Genomic DNA, 4,740 nt, shown 5'->3' on the forward strand with positions numbered 1-4,740 from the left:
AAACGGAATTCACTCCTACCCATCTTACGGTCAGCAGATAGGTTGTTCTAGTACTGACTCTTAGTCTTGAATAATGGGGCCCCACCTTCTTATGGCAGAGAGGGATTTAGTTTATTACTTGGACCATAAACCAATTGTTCAATAGAGATTCAATGGAGACTTAAGGAGCAAGATGTATTACAAGGGTAAAACGGTTCATGGCCTAGCTATAAATACGAACGACCTGTGAATGATTGACTTACTGATTATGGTTAAATCAAGTGGATAGAAATACACCTACAGTGAGGAGAGTGCAACTACTGAGCTATAATGGTGTATCTTGGTAGTTAACGAATAGTGATTAATTCGATTTAAAAAGTTCAACCAATTAATCTCAAATCGTTGGAGCTCATGATCTGTAGGTCTATTAGATCCCTCTACTAGCTCATAAAAGGATTAAACCTTAGAATAGTGTGTTGAGAAAATTTAGAATATTCAAACTTGATTTAGGGTTTGGATTATTATATTTGATATAACTGATATTTAATTAATGAATTTAAATCTTACTATTTTAGAGAGCTAATAATATTTAAATAGGATTTAAATATTTGATAATATATTTTATTAATTTAATATTTGATATTAAATTATCTAAATTGGTTTAATTAATTTTCCAAATTTAATTTATTAAAATTTTGAATTTATGAAATTTAAATTATGGAATTAATTGAATTAAAATTTTGATATATGAAATTTAAATTGATAAAATTTATGTAATTAAAATTAAGTTTAAAAATCAGTTTTATTATTTTTTGATCTTCTCTTAAAGAAAAAAGGAAGAAGAAGAACGTGTTATTTTTTACAGAACAATAAGAAAAATAAAAGAAGAGATAGTAGGAGGTAAAAAAAAAAAATAGAAATATACCTTAGATTGGGGAGATCGTTTCTTTGGCAGACATAAAAAAGCAAGCGTCGCAACCTTGCTTGATTGTTAGAGATCAGGAGATTTTTTTTTAAAGTGAAAAAAATTATAGAAGAGAGTTCTTTGGAAATAAATTACAAAAAAAAAAAAAAAAAAAAAAAAAGAGAGAGAGAGAGAGAAAAGTCACAATGGAAAAAGATTGAGAATGAAAATGTATGTTTTGATTTTAAATAGATGTTTCTTTTTTCATTTTTTTTTTTTTTTTGGTTTGTGTAAAATATTTTTTAATTTATTATACTCGTTTTATTATATTACTACAACCACAAGATCTTTTTCCCATTATATTATTATTATATAAAAATTCAAAAGGTTGTGATGTAGTGGCTATCAGTCATCGGAAAAATTAAAATAATATAGGTTTTTCAAAACAATTTATAAAAATATTGTAGTTTTGAAACTATTTAAAAAAATATTGTTGTTGCTTTTATTTAATAGGTCGAGTGTTGAAAATTCGACCAACCTTGTCGAATTTTCAACATTCAACCTTTATCTTTTTCTCTTTTTTTTAATAATTTTATATGTCAAGTGTTGAAAATTCGACCTACCTATTTGTTTTTTCTTTTTTTTTTTAATTTTCTATTTTATTAAAACAATTTCTAAAAATATTTTATTATTTTATTTAAACTCTAAAAAGAACAAATTAAAAAAAAAACATATCTCATAAAAATAAAAAAGTGTAAATTAAAATATCTCATTTATATAAAAATAATTACAAAAATCAATGTATTCCACAAGGCGGACGTCGTCGATTTTGAGCTGGTTGTCATCGTCGACTTCGAACTTGAGGTTGCTCTAGTTCTTCTTGATGTTGCTCTAGTATCTCTGCAGGCGCTTCATGATATAAATATTCATTAAGCTCTCCACGACCTCGACCATGTCCATGCATGTATGAAGACGAAGGACTAGCCTCTGAGTCATAATGTCCTGAACCAAATGCTGGCATCATCGTCATCGGACTAACATAATCAGTTTGACTCTACATCTGTATCACAAGGGGTAACTCTTTCACATTATGGGAAAACTCATAAAACTCATCCTCTTCCCGAACATGTCCTCTACGTCTAGGAGCTGGTGGAGGAATAATAGGAATATCATACCTTAATGTATCTTCTCCATATAGCTTTGGTTGTCACTACATATAACAAGAACTGGTTCGGATCATTTGCAACATCACAGAGTCTATTGTTGTTCGATCTCTATGAATTATAAAACAATTGGATAATATTTAAAATAAATTTAAATTAAAAATAATTAGATAATATTCATTCATTTACCAGATGACCCACAGCTGCTCCCGGATGAGTGACGTAGCGCCTTGTGATATTATTATACCAATGAATGTAGTCTTGAGTGATATCCCTATCAAACTGTTCAATAGAAACCCCCACAATAAACCTTGCACGATAGTGCCATCGCACTACCAAATGTGCAATTTTTTTGGACCAATTTACAGTTCTTAAGTCGATATCATGCAGTAGGGTTTTAGTATTACAAGGCGATGGGACATCCTACTGAAAATCGAATTGTTTCATCACCCTGTCATGAAGATTCCACTCACCAATGTGAAAACATATGAGAGGACTCATCATCTGCCATATGTTTTGACCATTCCTACAAAAATTGGGCAAAGTATGCATAATAATTTTGTACGGCTCCCGAATAACATACAAAATATTATATTGGAGAACATTAAATACAAATACAATAAAAATGTGTATAAAATAATCAATTAGGTTCACTGTAATGTACCTGATCAGGTTGAAGCAGATCAAAACTGTATCTATACTAGTTGACTACATGTATGGCTGTCCTAGTCACACAAAATTTGTCTCTCCACCTAAATTTTTAAATTGATAATTTAGATTCTAAATTAACTAGATCAGTGATATAAAAGTTAAATTGAATTAAATTAACATACCGAGAACTGTAGGCTCGTCCAGCTAACTGAGCGTCATTAACATGTTGTAGTTGTGGAGCCATTGTTGAAAATTACTCCCAAGCCCATAGTTGTAAAAGTATGAGAGGCCCAACTATCTCACGAACCTCCGGTCTTGTTACTTTGCATAGTTGTCTATACAACCATGTCAAACATGCTCCACCCCACGAATACCGCCCCACATCATAAAGGTTAGCTAATAGTGGTAGGAACATCAAGTAAATAAAATAACTTGATTTGTTGGAAAACAGACTTCCACCTATCATTTGTAGTATATATGCTCGCGCATATCTTATGACGGAGAACCCTAAAATTGAATACAAACAAAGGTTGAAGATGTAAAGGCAAACGTTAGCCAAAATTAGGTGTCTTATTAAGAGAAATTCTTAAACCTAAGAAATTTTAAAGAAGCCATCTGTAGGATGAGTTGTCACACTGAGAAGAGCTGAAAACCACTATAAATAGGAACCTTTGCCGGAAGATTTAACCTATTCTAAAAAAAATCTCAGTAACAAAGAATTGTGTGAAAGAGTAAGTGTAAGTAAGGAAGTTCTGTGAGGTTGGAAGAGATAAAGCTCAGGTGAGGTGCTGCCCAAATTTCCTTCTAGTTTAAGAGGGAAAGCTCTACTGATCAAACCATAAGGAATAATAAGGAATAACTAGGATCACAGTCAAGGTAAGTAGTTATCTCACCAGTGTTTCATGGTAGTGTACCTTTAATATGTTGCATAATTATGTTATTGTTATGTTGCATTACATGTTTAAAACACGTTTATCGACAAGGGACCCCATGTATTATGTTTGTTCATAAGATTAAATTTTAATTAGATAAAGGTTATGCTTCTAGGGCTAGCAGGGCGTGTATGGTTGCACCCCTCTAGACCCAATTCTATGTCAAGTTTATGCTAGGGACAAACAGGGTATGTATGGTTGCACCCCTCTAGTCCAATTTTACGTTTATGTTAATGGTTGATGTTGGATGCGACTCTGGCCCTACTGACTGCATGACCCACTAATCATCAGATGGGTTAGTTTTCGCCTAAGTCCTCATCTTCCTATCAGGGCGGAGAAATTTACGTTAGAAGCACAACCGACAACCACATGTTATTATATGTTTTCGGTCCCAATCATATGTTTTCAGGATATGTTGCATGTGATTGTGCATTTGGTCACCACCTTATATAAGAACTACTTACTGGGTATATTATATACTCATCCTATTTTTACAGACTTTGTAGGAAGGACACAGCGTAGGTGGTAGAACTGGACGTTGCTCAAAGGCCAACCATCAAACTAACTATTATAGGCATATGCATTTTTGTATCACTATGCTAGTGTTTTATGGATCCTGGCGTTTTGTAAAATAAACTTTTTATATAGTTTTCTACCTAATTAATCAAATCTTAGATATGTTCTTTTGAGATTTTTGTCCAAAACTCATCTCATAATAGAAAAATCTAAGCACGCATGTCGTAGCGGTCAGACCATAGTATGTAAGGATCCGGTCGTTACAACATGAACATCCCAAAAGAATAGAAAGTAAATTGTGCCACCTTTATGTTAAGAGGTGATGCAAAGTTCTGGTGGGAATCCACATAAAGAACAACCAAAGGTTCAATCTCATGGCAGCAATTCAATCAAGTTTTTTACAACAAGTATTTCCCTTTGACAGTGAGATATCAAAAGGAAGTGGAATTTCTTAATCTTCGTCAAGAGAACATGTCGGCGGTAGAGTATGAATGGAAATTTGATCGCTTGTCTCACTTTATTGCTCGACTAGTGGACACAGAAGAGAAAAAAGGTGGAAAGGTTTATTTGGGGATTAAGAGAAGTAATTTGGGGC

The 4,740-nt window shown here is 32.6% G+C and overlaps 1 long non-coding RNA gene across 1 annotated transcript; it reads right to left on the bottom strand.

The window, feature by feature from the left end:
- Positions 1 to 2,259: 2,259 nt before the first annotated feature.
- Positions 2,260 to 3,347, bottom strand: LOC150034485 (uncharacterized). The gene is made up of 3 exons (XR_016531509.1): positions 2,880 to 3,347; positions 2,711 to 2,798; positions 2,260 to 2,572 (listed from the first exon to the last, which is right to left on the bottom strand). It is a non-coding gene; the product is annotated as an uncharacterized LOC150034485 (long non-coding RNA).
- Positions 3,348 to 4,740: the final 1,393 nt, after the last annotated feature.

The sequence above is a fragment of the Benincasa hispida genome, chromosome 8, assembly GCF_027475165.1.
Source record: "Benincasa hispida cultivar pf3 chromosome 8, pf3_genome.v1.1, whole genome shotgun sequence".
Classification (NCBI taxonomy): Eukaryota; Viridiplantae; Streptophyta; class Magnoliopsida; order Cucurbitales; family Cucurbitaceae; genus Benincasa; species Benincasa hispida.